Source organism: Zonotrichia leucophrys, chromosome 3 (genome assembly GCF_028769735.1).
Source record: "Zonotrichia leucophrys gambelii isolate GWCS_2022_RI chromosome 3, RI_Zleu_2.0, whole genome shotgun sequence".
Taxonomy (NCBI): Eukaryota; Metazoa; Chordata; class Aves; order Passeriformes; family Passerellidae; genus Zonotrichia; species Zonotrichia leucophrys.
In genome coordinates this window covers 88,211,649-88,233,239 of record NC_088172.1, presented here as the reverse complement: position 1 = coordinate 88,233,239, position 21,591 = coordinate 88,211,649, and positions in this window count along the sequence as shown.

Below are 21,591 nucleotides of genomic sequence, written 5' to 3'. Positions count from 1 at the left end.
CGCCTTGGTGTGTTTTCGAGGGACAAATCAATAGAGGATTTGCCGAGGTGTGAGGAGGCTGCAAAATTCTACAGCCATCAGCATAATAAATAGGAGTGGCAGAAGCACAGGTGAATGGTGCAGGTTATACCAGACAAGCAGTGATAAAACTTTTATAGTCCCATCCCATATTTTGTGCATGTCCCACCTTTGCCTGGGTTTATTTGGTATGGGGTTTTAAGTTTTTATTGAAAATAATTTGTTGTTATGGGAACAACTGTATCCATTAAACTAGGTGGAGCTTAATGACAACCCTCTGAGGCTGAGTTCATAATTTAATTTTAATTATGCTCTGTAACATTTGCTGCAGCTTTGTAATTTTATTGTGGTTTTATCCATCCCTCCCATGCCCCTTCTGTTTTCCCCACCTCCCCATTGTCTCCAAGGGAAGGATGTAGAGAGCTCTTTTGGGCAAGGGCTCTCAGCATTTATAGTGCCTTTTAAACAGTCTCAGATATTCTGCTGAATTAATCCCATACAATATCAATTTGGTTGTAAGCAAGCTTTGTTTGATCAGAGAGAGGCACAAAAAGTGAAATGATGTCTGTGTAGTCAGGCAGCTGAGCAGTAGTAGAGAGGGATTTACACTAAGACAGATACAAATAGCTAGATTCTATAGCTAGATCTCTATCTCTATTAAGCCTTCCTCATACCCCCTCAGATCTTAGAACACTGCAGTTTCCAGATTTTCTAATTGTGGGAAGAAAAATTTACCTTATGGTTACTTCTGTTTCTTTTTGGTGTAAAAACACTTCTGATACTAATTCTAGGGTATCTTTTAAAAGATAAATTGAGAGTGAACTCAAGGTTAAATTGCAGTTTTTATGATAGCTGCCATGTGATTTAGACCTGAATTTCTTAGTACAACAGCCAGGGTGAATGTGGATTTTGGAAGGGCAGATCTATTCCTTTTGGGTATTATACTGGACTCAATTTCTTGTTTGCCAAAGATAAGTCTGAAATGATTGCAAACATCGAGTCTCACTCTTTAAACATTTTATACTTAGAAACAGAGGGCTGGGGAATAGGGATTACTTTAGAAGGGGGTGAGCTGTCATTGACTATAGAAAGACAATATGTATTCATCAAATGCCTATACTCTAGGGAGATAAAATTATACAGAATTTTTTTTCTCATTTTTAGAGGTGGAACACAATGATAGTTAAATAACATTCAGAAAAAAAAAATCTGTGGCCTCTCAAATGATTTTATGACAGGTGAATAGTTGCATTGAAGTCAAGAGTAATTTTAGTTGTGTGTAAAGAAATGCATGTAGGTATTTTTAATGAGTTTGTCAACTTTGATTTCAAGTGGAAATTCATTATGCTCAAGACATGGCATCTTCTTTGGGATTTTCTAACTATGTGTTGCAACTTAAAGGAATGATTTAGAGGCATGTAATGTGACTGACTGATTTGGGACCAGTTTATAATCTTGCAGTTGCTATCACGCGTCTCGCCATGGACCCCTTCTGTATCCTTGGACAGAGCACAAGCTCAGTGAGCATCAGGCCAAGTGCCTGGCATTTGTGAAGCATCTTGTGTCCCAGCATGTGCTTTTCCCCAGGCATCATTCATTACTTGTGGTGCGGGTGGGATGGCAGGGGCAGCCAGGTGGGCCAGCGCAGCCTGCCCTCATGAGTGCGAGGTGGCAAGTAGAAAAAATATCAGTTAATGCACCAACATCAACCTCAAGATGAAGAGCTGTGGAATATTTTCCTGCCCACACAGTTCTGTGTGTCATCCAGACCCTGCTCTCCTGCCAAGTTAATTACTCTATGTACAGGTTGTAAATGGTTTGAAATTGTGAATGATATGTTTCTGAATGACCGTGAATGTTTTCATGGGTATATCTTTAAAATTTTCCACAGATGGTTAGTCTGTGATTTATCAAATATTTGAATAATTTCCTATGGAGCAAATAGTGAAAAAAATTGTCGTGAAAAAAATACCCTAACTTTCTAGTGTTTCTTCATTGTTCCTTTCAATGGATGGGGTCAATTTTGATATCACATGGAACAAAGAAATTCCAAGGCTGATGACACATTCCAAGGCTGCATATGCTTGTAATTTGTTCCTTTTGGGTAATTGGGATTTATTTCCTTGGACAGTTGCTGGATCTAATATTAAGCATTCATCAAAATACCTGGAGACGAGTTAGCAATGCTGAGGGTGGTTGCTTGAGGCAGAGCAGCTCATTGGGGACCTCAGTGACAGGTCCAGGGGGCGTCCCACATGCTCTGGGCAGCAAGCATGGACACCCTCAGTTGTCCCTTGCCAGGAAGCATTTGGGAGCTCCAGATAATGCACCAGTGCCCCAGTGCCAAACGCAGCTCCTCTCACCAGCTCCTTTGCAGACATTTCATCAGTGCTGTAGCCTTGACATGCTGATGTACCAGACAAGCTGAATGCCTGCATTTCAGCACTCTCTTATCTGTCACCTCTCCCAGAGAGAGCTTTTCCTGTCGATTCCAGCTCTGCCCTCCTGCTAGGACATGGCTGCCAAGTAGAGGTGTGGTAGGGAAGACCTGGGATGTTAAATTTGCCTGGCCCTGGTTTTCTGGGGTGGGGGGCAACATTGTCCTTCTGTGCCTGTCCTGGGTTGACTATATGATGCTTTTATCCCCAATCGTCTCATTCTGTTTATGTTGAATAATAATAAGTTTTGTACCTTTAAGAGTGTTACAGAGAGTGAAGGGGGAGAGAGAAGAAGCGCGCAGTTTGTTTTCAGACACTGCACTCACTCCTCCACATTCCTGCTCCTGACTGTGTTGTCTGCGGACAGACAGCGGGACAGAGAGCTCTTCTTTTGCTTTTTAGTTAGTGTTAGCTAGCTGGGGCAAAGAAGTTCCCTGGACTGTTTTTTTTCCCTTTTCTTTGGACCTCTTGGAACTGCTCTGGACTGAACACCCAGGAGAGCACCGGCAGCTGCAGCTGTGGCCCACTGGGCCGACCCTGGCCTGCGACAATTCCAGCACTGAGAGACTGATCAGAGACTGAGTGAGCTGCTGCTTGAACCCGGGGTTTTCTCAGTTTGTCATCTCTTTTAGAGTGGCAAGGGGTCTCATTGTTTTGATACTGTTTTGGTCTTATTGTTTAATAAACAGGGTTTTTTTTCCACCTTTCTCCAAGGAGGTATTTTTCTTTCCTCCCGGACCAGTTGGGGGGAGGGGCCGATTGGATCTGCTTTTCCCACCGGAGCTCCTTTGGGGGGATTCTTCCCCAAATTTGCTCTAAACCTGGACAGTGCCTAAAGGCCCAAGCAGAGCTATACAAATGCTGCTCTTCAACCTGTCCAGCTCCTGCTCCCCCAGAGACTTAAGGTGCAGCAGAACTGTGCATTAATGGGGGAAATGGCGGCACTGGAAATCCCTCTGTTGCCCCCCACACTGTGTTTCTCAGTCAGGCTGGGAAGGTGGGAACCAAGCTCTGGAAAAGAAATGTCCCCTGCCATGCAGGGGCTTGTGAGGCGAGGAGCAGGCACAGGACTGTGGCTCACCTCCAGGTGCCCAGTGGGACCTGTGGCCTCCCTGGGGTATGTTTGCCATCTGGAAAAGGGTATCTCTTGTTTTATTGTTTTAAAGGCTGTTTTCACTGACTTGCTATTTTAAACAGCCCTACTTGCAGTCCCTTGTTTAAAGGTGTGGGTTAGGCACTGCCACTGCTCCTGGTGCAAGCAGGCAGCAATCCCCAGCCATCAGCTGGCTTTGCTGGGGAGTCACAGTCCATGGATAATCTGTGAGCTGCAGGCTGAGGGATGAGAGGAACCAAAGGAATTTCTTCTTTATTTATTTAAAAATAAAAAAAGGAGAGACAAAACTGAATAACCATGTTTCTCAAGTCTCATTTAAACCCGAGCCATTTATCCAAAGCATTGTTGCCTGTAAATAGATCCTGGGTCTCCTCTTTTAATAATATCTTGCTTGTCAGGGTGACAACTAAGCTGTCTGCTGCAAGAAAAAGAAACAGAGAAAAGACCTCAGCTTCTCAAAACCACTTAAGTTTTTCCTTTATGAAATACATTGATAAATATAGCGAGTTCAGCTAGCACCCTGCTGGTGTTATGTCTGAGAGCTGTGGCAAGCTTTCAAACAAAGCCAGCAAAATCTATACTTAGAAGCAGCCCTCAGATTTTCATGCACAGCACAGAAATGAAATGGGAGTGATAACAAAAGGGGGAGGCTGATGGCTTGCCTACGTGTGTCTGCCAACCCAGCTGCTGTGTCAGACTTTGCTGTGAAAACCCTTCAAATCGTGATTTCTGGGAATGCAGCTGTGTCTGTGCCTCCCTGTGCACCACCACGGGTGCGTGCCCTCATATGTCTGACCTTTTCAAAAGTGTGTTGACATGTTCAGAAATAAACTTTGCGATGTAAAGATAACATATTGGGTTGGGAATAAACAAATCAGCCCTAAGAGAGCAGGTCCTTTAAAAGCCATGAGGAGCTCTTGCTGGGGTCTGGATGCATGCTCAGTTCTGGCAGCTGAGCTGGCATCCTGCTTCTCTTGTGTCTGCAGGACTTTTCTGGTGCTTATCCCTGCAGGACTGAAGTACCTGTGTGTGTTCATCAGCTTATCCTCACCTCAACTCTGGTGGTAGCTTGGGGAAGGTGAGAGAGGGGAAATGAGTTCCCCTTCCACTCCTCTTACCTCAGGGAGATTGACTACCCAACTGCAAGGCTGCTGCTGCAGCTGGGAGACCACCTTCTCCTGAACGTGGTTTCATGGGGATTCACCACCCAGAACCATTCACCGAGTCTTGTCAACCTGTGTGGTTTTTAAAGTCTCAGATGCTCCTGATTTCTTCTTCACTGTCCCTGTCCAAAGTAAATGTAGCACAATGCCTTTTCTGAAAGATTGGCACCTTTTTGCAGGCACTCTGTTTCTTTTCATCAGGCTGGTGTTGTGAGAAGAGATAAGCTTCTCTATCAGTTCACCATAGCACCAGGGCAAATAAAATGGAGTTTGTTATTTCCTTGGACTGCCTGAGTGAAGGCCTTGTTTAGTACCTCATGCTCCCTGCAGGTGCCTGTTGGGAAGGACTCCAGGTGTGAGCATGCTGTCCTCCACATCACCGTGGGCCGCATGTCAGCAGTGGCTCTTGGCACATCTCAGCTCACCTGGACAATGCTACTCCCTCGTGTATCTTCTGGACTTCCACCCTGGTTTCATCATGGAGGGGACGTTGTCAGGGGATTAGAGTGCTGGACAGGTGCTTAGAGGTTAAATTCCTGCTTTGCCGCTGACTTCTGGTGCTACTTTGGCCAAATGTACAAAACATGGCCTTGCAGCCCCTTTAATCACACAAGTTGGTTTTAGTCCTTGTAACATCTTAAGATGTAAATGGGAGTGGCTCTATTCAGTGTTTCCGAAGATCAGCAGTTTTTATTTTGCTTAAGAGAGAAATACCTAAATCCCTCAGGAGGGTTGTTTAAACTTTTGCTGGGTTTGGTTGGTAAGGGATGGGTGCTTATGTTGGGCTTTTTCTAATTAAGATCCTTGCTGACTTGCTTGCCTGTGGTGAAAGAATTTAACTAAAAAGTTAACATTTAACTAAGAAGTTAACATTTAACTTCTGTAAAATGAAAAAATTGTATGGTCATGCCTTGATCATTTTGTGCAACTACAGAAATGGGTAATTCCTGTCATGGACATATATTTCTGTTTAGTCATTTACTGAAAAGCTTTCATTTTTCTGTCAGGCAAATGGGAAGCCACTGCTCTGAGCCAACAGTTGTGTGGATTTCTCCATGGGACAGCAACTTCTTTTTATTTCACTTTTAATTCATTGAAGAAAGAGTTTGTCAAGCAAAGCCCTAAATGAAACAAGCCTTAAATGAAACATTTAACTAAGTTTTTTTCTCCTAATTGTCTTAATATTTTCCTGCTTTTGGAGTAGATGTAATCTGATCCTGACAGCTATTTTGACAGAGATTTTCAGTGCTCTTTAATCAAGAGCAAGAAAATAGAAAAGTATCAGAGAAACACATGAAGATTAGGAGAAACTTGCTATCCCACTTCAAGAATTGCCACTGACTGCAAAGCAGCTGATGAACATTTTCTAAAGTAAGCTCCACTATTATAGCTTTGTAGGAGATTTATTCCAAACAGTGACTTTTTCAGTAATTTTCTGACCTAGCTCATTAAAGGCTAAGCCGGGAATGCCACACTTGGCTCACTGCTCTACCATTTTCTGCTCTCTTAGCTAACTGTTGTTCTTTCTGTTGCTCATTGATCACTGAGTCAGAGAATGATTCAAGTGTTGTTTGAACAACAATGTTTGAGGATTGTTTATCAGTGACTCCACGTCTTCAAGAGCCACATGTTGCAATATGTACTTCACATTTTTTCTCTCTGATGATCTGGAGGCCTGGTGGTGTTACAGGTCTGCTGGCTCACCTCACCTCTGTGTGACTCATTCCCTATGGATCCCACTCTTACATAGACTCTCCCAGTGAATTGCAATAGCAGCGGGTTAATGTTGCTGGGCCTGGGAACAAGTGCTTGCCTTTGTTTAAATGCAGATCAGACATGATTCCTGCCTTCAGAAGCTGTAATTGCGAGGAGTCACACCTCCTTGCAGAGAGGAGGAGTTCAGGATGGAGTGGAACATCAGTGGAGAAGGCAGGCGAAGGCAAAGGATGAGGCAGAGTCGTTTTGGTTGTCCTCATTCTGTCACAAAATGTCTCTCTGAGACATCAGTCTTGGAGTAGCAGCTCACAGTCACTTTTCTCCTCTGCTGGGGCTTTTGCCAGCTGCTGGTTTAGCTGGGCCAGGGCCCCAAGGTGTTGATTTCTCTCTCAGGAGGGTGAAGGGCTGTGTTCACCTTTTCAGGAAAGGGCATTGCCAGAGGTATTTTCTGTGCACTGTCACTAGAAAGCCACACCATCAATCAGGCTTTACTTTGCGGGGTCTACAAAAGAGGAGTGTGGTGTGTACAGCTCTTCTCACTCTCCTACACAGGAGTTGGGTCATGCCAGTCCATGTAACCCAATAGTCACCCCATGGGGAAGCAGTATCAGTGTCATATGCCATAGGAGAATGATCTGACCTTTCTTGTTTATATGGTAAGTGTGGCCAGGAGGCTTCTTTGTCAGCCTGATAGTCCCAGCTGCCAGCTCTTAGTTTGTCTTGTGAGCTCCAAAGCTCTTGCCAGGGCTTTGAAGTTAACAAAGAGTTATTTGGAGTTGCAGGGTTTTATTTCATAGAGAGCCCCTGTGCATGGCTCAAATGAAAATGTTCTCCTGAGTCAGAACTCACACATTCAGCAGTGCTGGAACAGCACACAGTAAATTCAAGTCAGTTTATCTCTTTCCAAGACCCAGACATCATGAAGATAAGGTTGTCTTGATAGTTAAGGACAGACTTTAAGATTTTGCTGTTGTTAAAATCAGCAGCTCAGAAGTTTGCATTTTAGTAGAACATGCTGGTAAAGAGCCTTTGTGAGGGACCACCCCTCTGATTCCGCTGAGACTGTAGGGCCTCACTGGGTGTAACGCTAGCAAAACATTTGAGTGATATCTACTGTTCTCTAAAGAGAGGCTCAGTTGTCCCACACTGCCCCAACATCCGATCTCCATGGCTTGTTACAGGAGGTGAGTGACAAAAGAGAGGTCCTTAAGAAGGATGTGCTCAGTCTTGCTCTATTTGGTTCACAAATGTGGATGCCTACCAGGTAGATCTTTCTAGTTCCCAGGATGCTAACATGCTACAAAATATCTAAGAAAAAACCTCATCTTGATTAATGTTTTGCAAGCAAATTGTTTATGAGACAGAACAATATAATTCATCTATCAAAGCAGATTTTTTCCTTATGATTACAGAGACATCTCAAAGCCTTAACTGCTTTAAGGTGCCCTAACTTTAATGTGCCTGTGTCCTGGCTGTTAGATGCCTGCACACTGTCAGAGACTCTTCCCTAAACTGATAGGAGTAGCAAAGAGGAGGGAGAATCCCTATTGTGCAGGATAAAAATGAAGTGATTCACTCCAAGTCACAGATGAGGTCTGGTAAAGCTGGGAACAAAGCTCTAATTCTGTCCAAGTCTCAGGGTGTTCCTTGCAAATACTCTCTTGCTTTATTATGCTTTATCTCATCCATACAATAAAATCATGCTGACTGTGTGCTAAGGGAGCCCTTTGATGCTCTTGGTAAGGCTGGCCAAATGAGATGTGAATGTATCTGAACAATAATTGCAGATGATTAATTATGGCAGCAGTGTACCTGACATCACACCTGTTACTCTGATGCTGTGCTTAGCCTCAGTCAGGGGCAGACCATGCTGGTATAAAAGTGCACACTGGGAATGCCTGAATGTGCATCTGTGCTTCTCACACAGCAGAGCAAAAGGCAGGCATCTCTGCAAGAACCAAACCCACAATCTCATGAGCTTTTCTAGGTCAGGCTGGTTCTAAACCTGAGCAAATCCCTTTCTTTTGTGAGTGCCCTGCCAGGGAAGCTTAGGTAGGACTGGGTTGCTGAAAAGGTTGGAGGAAGAGGCATTTTTTGTGTGAGCACAGGCCACTGAAGCCACCTGGCTGGGGGGGCATCAAATGAACAGCCTTTCAATGGCACAGTCATTGTGTCCTTTCTGTCTCCTCAACACTTGGCTGCTAAAAATAGTCCTATGTCTTACCCAGGACCTTATGGGAAATGGTTCTCTATCTCATGCCAATATTTTGCATTATAATTCTCATTTCACTCTGGGCTTAACCTGAGACTTTTTGTTTCCCCATATAGCAAGGATGAGGCCATCCATAACAAACCAATCAAAAAGTGGAGCTGGCAGCTGCTGGAGGTGGAGAAGACAAAGGCTGCAGTCCATGCCCTCAGGAGCCCAAACCGAACATCTGACCTGAGTTTTTCAGGACCAGATATGTGTTAATTTGCCAGGTTGTGGGCTGATCTGGGAAGAAACCAGCTTTGGTTTTGGCAATTCCTGGATGGAATTCTCTATTCTCAGGAAGTTTTCTTACAAAGGCCTTCACTTAAAAAGGCCTTACTTTGTAAGGAGGAGTAATAACACTGAATTACTGCTGAAAAAAAGTTTAATTAACAAGTGTGAGAAGTGAGTCAGGTTCTTTTTATGAAAACTTTCTTGATACAATTAGATAAAGAGAAGGTAGGTAGCACTCAGTGTTCAAGATTTCTTTATCTTTGGAAGCTCTCAGGGTCTTCCTCCCAGGCTTGGACTGCTGGCACAAAACTCAGCAACTTTAATTGATATTCTTGCAGATAGTACTGCAAGAAACAGAAAGGTGTGGGTTGATGTATAGCTACTATCAACATTCATGGGGAGTGACTGGGACACATCTACCTTTGCAAGCCTTCCCTGAGAAGTACCAGCAGACTGTGTGTTCTCTCTGCACCAGGTGTTGCTGAAAATCTAAGCTACACCCGGCAGCAGAAGTCAGTAAAGAGGGCAGATGAGGGGGATAGAGAGCGTCAAACCCTCTGTAAAGGCTAAGGGGATGTTTTGAGAAGATGCTCACATTTAAGGTTAAGCTTTCAAAGTTTGGCCCTCAGCTAAAGGACTCTGTGGAAACAGTCCCTTTTTAAAAAGAGCTGCACATCCATTGAAAACAGTGACTGATGATTTTGAAGAGCGTCTGGAACCCTAATCTTTCATTCAGACCACGCTTTCTGTCTAGCTAAGGAAAATAAATTGCATGCTCTTATTTATCTTTCCTCCTCAAACACTGAGATATTTGAAAGCTGCAAATATAGAAGCAGCAGAAGGAAATATTTTCTTCCACAAAAGACATCATTCCCTTGTAAAACACAGGAATTCAGCAGGGTTCAGGGAAGGGAGGGAATTTTATGGTTGGGCCTTAGATGAATTATGCAGCCCAGCTGTAAAGGAAAGCCATGAGTTTGATGTCTGTGTTTCTGTGTGTATTTGAACATCACATGCTGCTGGGGAACAAGGTGGTTCATGTGTATTTTAGATGTTTTATTTATTCTTTTGGTTGTAACAATTGAGTATGAATATAATGTCACAAATGAAGAACAGAACCCAGAGAGAAACTTGTGCAGCAGGCATGTGCTCCTGTTTTGTTCCCTTTGGACAGGAGCAAACAGAGCCACGGGATTGCAAAAAAGGAGTCATTCTTCTACATGCTGTCATCTGTGTGAGTATATGAGTATGGCTAAATTTCTGTTCATGTGCCCCACAGATAATGTTTAAATGCCATTAAGTCCCTATATCATGATTAATGCAATACCAGATGAAGGCTGCTGAAAATGATCTCCACTGTGTCAGAACTGAACATTTCATAATCTCTGGGTGAAATGCCACTTTTTCGTACTCCAAAATTATGTTATGGGAGGGGAAAATGTCTACTGTATGCCTCAAATTGTATGACTTGTATTTTCCCTAGAAACAGTGAATGTCTTTTGTAAGGGCTAGTGGTTTTCTCTCCGTGGTATGATATACCTTCCATCTTTAGGAACCTCTGCTAGCTCACAGTCATGGCTCATTATTCCAATTAATCACTGATGACAGTAATACTCACCAAAAAATTAATAAGTATTTATTCCAACAAGGCTGAGCCAACACTCTCATTCTGTTTCTAAGTGACTCCAGGAGAGTTGGCGTGTCAGATTATTGCTTCACTACCCACTTTAGTGGGGTGTAAGTGTAGTGGTACAGCTGTTAGAAGGAAGTTGCTCAGTGATTCCATGTAAAAAGGCTTGAGTCAATTCTCAGAAATGTTTAGTCTGTCAGTCAGATGTAGGGATGATGTAAGCTTCCTCACCTGATCACCCACAGCATCTCAACCTCAGCCAGGTGGGGCTGGTTTAAGGAGGAGCTGTACACTTTATTACATCTTAATTTTAATGTCTCTGTTGGGCCTCATTGAGGACTGGCTTGGATCTTTGCATTGATTTCAACAAGTCCTTCTGTCATGCCTATCTCTCACTGCTTTTGCAATGGTGGCTATGAAAGCAGAAAACATTTAGTTTAACAAAATGACCCATTTTGCACTGCTTGCAACAGGTTTTCCTGGATAGGAGGTATTTCTGCATCTAAGCAAGACACAGGGAAGCTCAAGCAGGAGAGAAAATTTTGGCATTCCACTCTTGAGTTTCCAAGGACCCCCACAGTAAAGCATACCCCTGCAAAATGCCTGAAGGATCACTGAAAATTGTGCTTATATCTCCTCATGGTGCTTGCCATCTTCAGTTTGATCCTTACCTCTGCCACAGTTGTCCTTCTGCTGTTGCTCCCCTTCGGTGGACAAGCTTATTTAGGGTGGAGTATGGGACAACAAGTGGTTTGACTCGTGATGTTGATAAGAGCTGTATTTGGTGCTGATAACAGCTGTGTTTGGTGCAGCAGGGTATGAGCTGCTAAATTTCTAAGCTCTCTGTATCAGAGATGCTTAGAGATCTCTTTGTAGCTGGACTGGAAATTAGGATGTAGGTATCTGAAATCTAGAGAGACTCCCAAACAAAATGCAGGGGCTTCCATTCCAGGTGAAGGTGTCAGCCTAGCCCCTTTTTATAATTCCCTGCTTTTCTAGGTTAATGGCCACTGGTAGCCCAGGGTGGTTTTCAATGGTTACTGCTGAGTTCAGATGTGGTAATGCTGCTTTGCTGACATAGTTCATTGCTTGCCCTTTTCTATTGCTCTCATAACCATTTGTAAGGACTTTCTGCTCTACTTCCTTGCAACCTCATGGTGAATTAGTGCATGTCTGGCAGCTGCAAATGTGGCAACAGAAATGAATGTTTAAAACTGATGCATTGTGCATTTGTAGGTCCTCTGTGGCTCATTCCCTGTACTGTCAAATTAATTGATATCATTGCTACTTCAGCTTAATACAAGCATAGGTTTTGACCTGTGTGACCTTAATGTCCTTGCAAACATTAACAAAGCACAATTGCCTGCTCTCAGATGAAATAAAAAAAATCTTTATGGATGTAAGGTATGTGTTTGTTCAGCTTTTAAACATGGAGGTTCAAAAAGTACAACCACCAGAGATTTTTTTATTCCCACTGATTTAAACTGGAATGTTCTCAGATACTCTAGTAATAAGTAACAGCATAAGTTCTGATGTGAGACAGATAACTACTCTTTCAGATGAAGAAGATTTGGGCTTTCATTTATGTCTGCAAACTTACCTCTTCCATGCTGAGACTTTCAGGGTGTCTAAAAGGCATCCAGTGCACTGATATCTCCATGGGGTGGTAGACAATAGCTTCCAGGCAGTGCCTGCACCATGGATAGGTGCCCACAGAGCTGGTTCGGCTTCGTTTTATGTAGGGTTGGGGATCAGTCTTGATGTGGTCTGTTTCACCAGGACCCTGCATGCCCTACAAGTTGCTTCACCCACCTGAGGAATACACTGCTGATTGTTCAGATTATCCTGTCTCCTGATAAGGTACCAAACACCTAAAATACATAAATATTGAAGGATACTGTAGTGATGGAAATTTGGGCTCATACCAAGAGAGAGTGTGTTTCAAAGCTGAGTGCACTCAACAATACTCAAGTCCTGTCAGTGCTCCATGTGCTTTGTCCTTGGGATCATCAGCAGCACTTGCCCTCGTGTGGTGTCACTGTTGGAGAGCCTCCTCCTGATGCCTTCACTCAGCTTCCTAGAAAGTTACTGTTCAGGAAGAAAAGCTTTGTGGAGTTCCTGCAGCGACAAGCTCACTAGGGCTGAAAGTGACAAGATGAGAACTTTGAATTGATAGGCAGCAGAAAAGTGTTAAAATTGACAACTAATGCACAGTTTTGGTTTCAAAATTGGAACCCAGTGGAACATTGTACACTTCCCCCCACCCTTATTCTCTGGTCCTAATGTCTAAGATTTTTTGGGTTTGTTTTGATTTTTGGTTATTTACATTTTTTATTTGAGGGGTAGGGAAGAACACAGAAGCCTAGTAATTTCCCCTCTGAAAATCCCTCTTTAGTTTAAAATTTTTTGAAGTTTCTGTGAGGAAAATTGTAGTGATATAAACTGCAAGCTGGAATATAAGAAAATGGACAAAGGAGAAAATCTTTGTTAGGTATTATGCCTGAAAATGCACTGCACTGTGAAGTTTTCTTATGATTGTCTGAGACAGCCAAAAGCCAGGGTAGCACATGCAGGTTCATTTAGTCAGCTGTGTTATAATTTGGAATTTCTTTAGAAGGAAACTCTGAACACTCTAGGAAAGCCTCAAAGCAACTTGTATTAAAGAAGTTTTCAATAATTAGATAATTTGATGTTGGTAAGCAAGGCCTTGTGACATAGGGTGTCAAAATTCATTAGAACTTTCAATGATTAAGTAGTCTTTTTCATGTCTCGAGAATGACATTTCTTTCCCATCAATATGAATACAGGGAAGAAAATGTTTTCTGGCTGAACATCACCCATGTGTTTTAGGGTTACTTTCAAAGGGTTTCTTTCAAAGAGATTTTGAGGGACTCATAAATGGTTTTTGTCCTTAGTGCCTTCAGTCATGGGGGTGTAAACATGGTGTTACTGCATAACAGGGAGTGTGAATGTTGCCGTGTATCTGCTAATTTCATTACTGTCTGTATATGATCTTGTATTTGGTTTGTTGATGCCACTGTGAGAATGATTTGTAAGGGCTAGTGGTTTTGGAGAAAAAATGGAGGTTTTCCATTTTTTCTGAAGAGAAGAGTAAACATACTTATTTAATTTTCATGTGAAAGCTGAATATTCATCAAAATATTTTATTTTTGGTGCTTCTATATTTCTCCAAGAAATTACACAAAAAGCCTTCACAAAAGGGAAAAGGAAAATTTTACATTTGGCCTGTCCTGGAAATCTGTAGACTGATACTTTTTTTCAAAATGAAATGGTAATTGGAGCTGACACATTTCACTTCCAATGAAATAGCATTTCCTGATACTGCACTGGAAGGCTCTAACCAGTGCTAATTGGGAGGCTCATTTTGTATGCATGGGCAGGACACAGGCTTCACTGGATGAAATCATTGACCTGTGTTTTACTAGGAGTCAGACATGATCAGTGATCCTTCCTGGCTTTAAAGTCCATGAAAGATGATGAAAAGATGTCTTTCTTTTGAATCAGTGATAATTTTTTAAAAGAATTCAGGCTTTGCAAATTGTTTTCAGTCTTTACACAGAAATTAACATTTTATAGTTGCTTTCTGCTCTCTGTCTGTGTTGGGAATCACTAGTCTCTGGGAGGCAGGTTGAGGAGACCTCTTTAAATGAGATATAAGCCACTCTGGCTCCCTTGCAAAGAGGTGAAGATGTTAAAAAGCATGATAGATGTGGTAGTCGTGTATGTCTGGAAAGGGCAGGGGCAGGGAGTAGGACCAAGCTGCCCTGCCAGGCACTGGATTGCTGTAATCTCTGAAGAATCTGGCCAAGTGTTACAGCTACTGGGCAGGAGATTTGCTCTTGCGTCCCACACTGACCATCTGAAGGCTTCTGGTGATAACTGCAGTGGAAACTATTAGGTTTTTCCTTTAAGATCCTGCACAAAACTAGCTTATGTATGTGAGGTGGTGATGGAAAGGATTTCAAGTGTTGTTTCTCTGCAATGACTTGCCATGTAAAGAGCACAGTGTGGGCTCTGGTTGGGATTTTATCATGAGCACTAAAATTGCTGCAGGCTGTGCAAAGGAAGACAGTTCACTGCTGTGGCCTTAAGTGGGGAGGAGCTCTGTGCTCCTCAGTGTTTCTCGCAGCAATTCCTATATGGAGGAGGAAAGCATTCTTCACAATTTCACTAAAAGGTGGCTAAACTGACAGAACTCCAGATCCATGAAGATTCAGAGCACCAAGCTCCCACCAAAACTGGATAGGCTAGTCAGGCATCCATAATACTGTGAGGAGGTCAGCAATAGGCAATATGCCAAAATGTAGTCTGTGGTGGAGCAGAACACTGATCTAACATACCCTCATCCTTACTTTAGTCTTTTCACTGGCCACTATGGAAAATGCCTCTCCCAAACAATCCCTGGACTGTAAAACTGCTTGAACATCTGAATCGAGTTAAACATATGTATTAATGACTCATCTTCTGATCTGTTCCTGAAGAAGCAGGAGCTTTCCAGCACTCTCCATTGGTCAATTGGTTGTTGGACAGGGTCACCACTCTATGCTGGGAATAGTGTGTGAGCAGAAAAGTAGGGTAGATAATTCCAACAACCCATGTTTCCATTTTGTCGGGAAATTTGGCCTTCACACTTCTTTTGGCAACTAGTACCACTTTTCTTTTCATGCTTTAACTTGAGGCTAGATTCTCAGCACAATCCAGCTGAACGGAAACAGCTGTTGGCTGAAGTCCTCTGGAAAGCACTCCCTTGAGCTCTAATCTGACCATTCTTGGCATGAACTCCTGCAGACAACAGGTGATTCATTTTGGTCTGGAAAGCGCAGCCGTATCCTCTGCTGTCTCATCAAATACTATAGGCAATTCATAGAGCAATTCCAGCTTTGCCTCCTCTCCTGCTAATTGAAGAGTAGTTCCGTGCTTACCCTCTGCAAGAGAGCCAAACCAATCTGGAATATGCATTGGATCCAGATTATCCTTTTACTCTTTGGTTTAAAGTAACACACAAACAGCAAATGAGCAAGGCCTCCCTGTCAAGAGATTCAGTGTGTGAGTGATGGCCACTTTAAAGAGATAATTAATAGATCAAAATATCTCCACTGAACAAGACACCTCTTGGGTGATTGTTGCAATGCTCAATAGATTTTCAGTCCAGAAGCACTAAGGAATTTCAGAAACCCACCTGAAACACTAAGGAATTAGTGAAGAAGGCTTGAGGTGAGGTTTTTTGTTGATCCCAATTGACCTACCCCCCTGCTAGCAATGTCTGACAGTGGAGGCAAAAAGGACAAGCTTTTATGTATCCTGATTTATAACAGTGTTTTCCAAAGTGGCTTACTGAAATTGTAAACAATGTGTTCACACAGTAAGAGGGAGGAAATGCCAATATATTAAATTCAATGGACCAAATTGTATGGTATCCTGAGAGTACTTTTGGCCAGAGGATGGAAGTGACCTGTGTTTGGCTGAACAGGAATTGATTCTTCTCCCTTGCTATTTATGCCAGCACAAATGTGCAGCACATTTGACGTCAGTGCACAGAGAACGGGCACGAGCACAAGGGCAGTTGGGCCCCTAGGGTTCTTGTTTGATCATCACTTGAGGCAAGGGGAAACTGCACCTATGAGGTGCTTCACCTCCTAAAACAGGCCTTCTGCAAAAACTCCCTGTGTAGTCTCAAGGTCCCATGACAGCACAGTCCTGAAAGGAGGGAGGAGAGAATGAGGAAACTTGGCTCAGGCCCATTTTGAATAAAAGTCACCATTGCAGATGAGCTGAGTTTACCCCCCAAAAGTTCATCTTTTCATTACATTTTTCAGTTGGAAGAATCAGATTGACTATTGGCTTTCTGCCTTGGCCATGTGAATTCTCAGGGGTGGGGAAGCTGTTACTAAGCTAGTAAATAGCCAAGAACTGGAAGAAAATAGGTTGAGTTGTCAAAATCTTTTTAATCTCTTCTGAAAATATTTCCTCTAGGAACACTTTCCCATTTGGAACAAGTGCCTTAAATTTTTTTTTAAAACCCTGCAGAGGTGACATCTGCAAAACTTTCTTAAATCTGGCTCATCACCTCCATCTCCAAATCCCCACAACTAGCACATCTTGTTGTGACTCTGCTGCTATGGTCACTGAGCCCATGTTCCATGCCAGCTGTGCTCTGGCTTCTCCTGCTCCTTGATGGTGTCTGGTGTGCTATCACCCTTCAGAACACCTGAAGGTGTAGGTTTGAAGTCAAAGTTCAAACCCATCTGCCAGGCAGAAGGGAAATGTATATGAAAACCAGGAGATGTATTTCTCTGCTGTTTCCCATAGCTGTGTGGACATCACTGCTGTTGTTGTTGCTGAGGGAAGCTGGCAGACAGCCTTTTCTGTGTCCCTGGCACTGAGCTGCTGTGCGAGATCCCAGCTTGTGGAACATGTGCTGGTTGCTCTCAGGGCAGGCTTTGCAGAGACTTTGCACTGAGGCTGGGGGCTGGAGGGGAGTCCTGCTGCTCTGAGAGGCAAGAGAGGAGTTCTGGCCTGTAGCACTGGCTTCTGGTGCTACTCTCTGCTGTTTCTTTGAGCACAGAATTTGATTTAGATTCAGGGTGGTAAAGGAGTTGTTGCACAGCTCTGGCCTGGGAAGGTGCTAGGATGATGATGATGATGGCTGTCTGGGAAGCTGTGCCTCTCCAGCAATTGTGCTGGGTTCCTGTTGTGGGGAGGCTCTGTTCCATTTGGAACTGCTTGTGTCTCCCTGTGGGATTCTTTACCCCAAGAGAGCAGCAAACCTGTGCTGTGAAGTGGGCACAAGACCTGGGCTCTGCCAGCTGTGCCACCTCAGTCTGTGCTGGCGTGGACAGTAAATGAGTTGATTGCCTACTGCTGTGAAATTGAGCCCTGCTGCTGAGGATGGGGCTCCTCTTCCAGCTGTGTCTCTAATCCTGCTTGCCCTTTAATGCAGGCTGGTGTATGCGCACAAGCCATGAGCTTATTTCTGCATGGGTTTCTGTGCAGCAGCCCACACTTTCCAGAATGACTCAATATTTCTCAGCATATGGGTCTGATGGTGGCCACCAAGCCTTGTGATCTGTGTAACTCTTATCTGGTGTGACTGGTGAAATAGTGGAATTTCTCCTGGTTTGCCAAAGGCTATGAGCCCTGAGGGTTTGACAAGGGCCGTCAGAGCCCCAGCAGCCCTCCAAAGGACAAGAAACCCTTCAGTGCTGGAGTGCAAATAGCAGCTGGTTTGCAGTAACAAAAGGAGGTGAAGTCTACCCCTGCCCACCAAGCCCTTTTTGGATATATGACCTTCCACTCAAAGCAAGTCTCAGCACATGTGAAACATTCACATTGTTTGTTAATTGTGTGTGTTTCTGAAGACTAAAATCAGGAGATCTTTTCCCATCTTGGGAAAGAGATGCTCCCAATCTGGATGTTGTGAAACGCTGCTTGAAAAATTCATGGGTTTGAGAGCTCAGTTGCAGGGATCCTCAGCTGTCTGTCTCAGTGGCGCTTTCACAGGCAGCAGATTACAGCCCTGACCCTGCTGATTCATCAGAAAAATCCTCAGTTCTGGTTCCTTTCCCAGAGCACTTCCTTTTTCCCTCCCTCTTTTTAGCTTGAAATAATTAAAAATAAAAAATGCTAGATTCTGCTTTGTCACAGTCCTCTGGGAAACTTGTAGTGGGGACATAGAAGTTTCATCAGTACCTTTAGAGAAGGGCCCTTGCAAGTGGCTGGCCTCTGGTGCATAGTGACAATGCAAATAAATAACAACACTCAGATGGAAAATTCCACAGATGAACTTAAATGTTTTCTGAAATTCCTTTCAAAGTGAGACAACTGTACCTCAGTGGAGAGCTTGCAGTGAGGGGTTCCATCATGCTTAAAGGAGAGCAAAGGGAACATCTGTGAGTGCTTAATTCAAATGCTTAGAGTCTAGAAAACTTGGTGAGTGAGATTGTATTTCATATGATCTGGAAGTGTACCAAAGAGTAATGAAACTACAGAGGAAGCAAAAGATAAGCTCTATGTGGATACTTACCCTTTATGGCACCTGAATTTCCTGGGTAGCTCAACTCATCATGAAATGTGAGCATCAGAAATGAGATACACTCACATATGAATTCTGGATTACACTGTTATTGCCAAATGTTATGTGGATGCTGCAGATGAGAAAAACCTTCTTCCCATACACAGAAATACTCATTATGATTGAAATGCAGTTGGTTTTTTTTCAAAACATGATTAGCAATCCACCAGAGTTTTGGTTTTTGTTTTTTTTTTTTGTCCATCTGGGGATTGCCACCTACATCCTTGCATTTTCATTATGTGAGGAAATAATAGTTTTCATATGTTGAGAGAATGAAAATTACCTCATAGGCCTTTTCTGACACATGTGGCAGATCATACCTTCTCCCTTGGTGACAGAGTGAGTCATTCTGGAGTAAACTTCATGCTTTGTAATGGAATGAGCAGGGAATAATTTTTTGAAGCAGCCTGAAAATGAGCTCAAATTAAAAAAAAAGAAAAAAAAAAAGAGTTCAGCTGTTTGCATCATGGCTTGTTTCTATTCCATGGCTGTTTCAGCAAGTCCAGCTGGCAGCACCCAGCCGTGCTCCCTGAGAGTGCTTTACATCAGCCCTGCTCCTGCTGGAGCCTTGTGATCAAGCCCTGCCCTCAAGTCTGTGCTTACCTCATGAAACTTCTTTCTAAAAATTGCAGCCAAACAATGGGAGAACGGATCCAATCCTGTATGAACTCTGCCACAAACCTTCAGAAGTGCTTAAACTCCCCAGACTTATGGTTTCAATTCTTATTTTACTGCCTTTTTTTTCTTAATACCTACATTGAAAAAAAAAATCAAAAAATATTGGTGAAAGGAAGCCACTCATAAAATTTATTGGCACTGATTTCAGCCCTTGTGTCCATAGTCCCGGATTTTTCACAAATGGGACAGGTATTTGCAGGAAGATCCTTGTGGCCATGTTTTCAAGCTCCTGCTTGAAGCACATGGGCATGGTTAAGTGTTCCAAAACACCTCCGGTACCTTACATCTTCACAGTGAAGTTGGTAAAGGATTTGGAGCCTGCTCTGCCTGCTTTTTAGAGAGCTCTAGAAAATAAATTTTGGAGCCTAGGTCTCAACTGCTGTTTATTTCCTGGACTTGCGTGAGTTGCAGAATCCTCTGGAAATCCTTAGCCACAAAGATGTCCAGTATACAGATTCCCAGCTCATCTGCCTGATCTCTACTGAACATAGGACATGAAGTTCATCAAATAAAAAAAGAAAATGCAGAGACTTTCATAAAGCTTTGCATATTGCAGGCAAAATGTTTTGATCAGTGGAATCTAATGTTTCTTAACATGGAGCTGGCTACTGTCTGTTTTGCTTTTGCTGGTTGAACTTGAGCAAATTATTTCTGTGTAACTGGGTCTCCTCTTTCATTTTCTCCTCATGCAAGGGAGGGATGCTAGGCATTCTTTGTAGTGAGGTATTTAGATGTCATAGGATTCAAAGCCTTAAAGTTTCTGGAGAAGAAAGGATGAAGAGCAGATTAAGTAATGCTCAGATATGTGCATTTTCTAAGTGTTTTGGGTCTTTTGTTTAGAAAAAAAAATTGTAAGTATTCAAGGAAAAAAAATTCCTCTGGAGTTTCAAAATAAAACACTTGGATTTTTTGTTGGAAGTATCTTGGTTTGCAATATTCTTTAGAGTAATTCAGATATTAAAAATTCTTTTCAGTGGCTGGAATAAAAACCTGTTTGATCTTAAATATAATTCTCTTAAACTTCTTCAACATCTTTTAAACACAGTCAGACTTCTTCTACTTGGAGGTGAAATCCCATCTTGTCAATTCTTCCATAAACTAAGATATCTGTTATCGCTGTGGCCGTGTCCATAAACTCACTAGAAATATACACTTGATGTACAGAAACAGTTGTTCACTGTAGAAACTGGCCAGTTAATTGGCCTGTATAAAGCATGTATAAAACTGAAATCAGACACCCTGTCCTCTGGATTCCTCATAAGACTGATCTGTGCAATTTACATTTTAAGAAGTGAGGTGAACCAGAGATAGTGGCTGCAATTGCTTCTCATTTCAAAGATGATGCTTTGTTGTCAAAAATTAAAGTCTGGGAATCTCTCATCACTTCTGTTTGCAGAGCTGGGTTGGGTTTTTGTCTCTCTCTCCAGGACTGCACCCTGGACACAGTTGTTTTGGTGAACCCTGAAATTCCCAAGCTGCTTTTATTTTCTGCAGAGTGATGCTGTCATGATTTATATAAAAAAAAAAATCAGCCCTTGGAGTTTGTTTTGCTTGGCTTGCAGACAAAGGACTACAACCCCATTTTTTAATAGAGAAAGGTTAGGTGGGAGGCTTTAAGCTGTGCTTTCTGAGTGGAAAATATTGCAGCTAAATTGAGAATAATATTTTTCTGTCTAAACTGACCTTTATACTGATATATCCTCTGTCGCTTTGGTCTCTTTTAAACTGTGTTTCTGCAGGTTTACAGTTCTCCTTTATCACTTGCAAGGGAGACAAAAGTCCTAAAACCCTGTTCAGAGAGAGATACTTTTGTTCCTCTTTAAAATAAAATGGGACTGTGCTTTGGCCTGGTTTCCAGCACCACCTGTTCTGCTGCTATGTCTCCATGCTGCCCTTTCAGCGTAGTCTCATCTGGGCATGCTGCATCCACCTGTTCTGGGTTTCCTGAGGGCACTCGGCACATTTCTTCTCCTTGGCACCTCTGCCATATTTTGCTTGGCCCATTCCTTGCTTTTGGCAGAACTGGGACATTCAGCTGCTTGTCTGAGGGGAGGGAGTTGTGGGAATAAATGAATTTGTGATGCCTGAAAGGGTAGATACTTTCTGTAGTTTTGAGGAATGGATATTTTGAAAATAATGTAGTTCATAAAAAATAATGGAATTAGCAGTGACATAGTGGAGGGAATTCAAAAGAAGATTAGTAATAAGTCCCGAAGCAGATTAAAAAAAAAAAATTCTTTTCCCCTAGTCTGAGCAC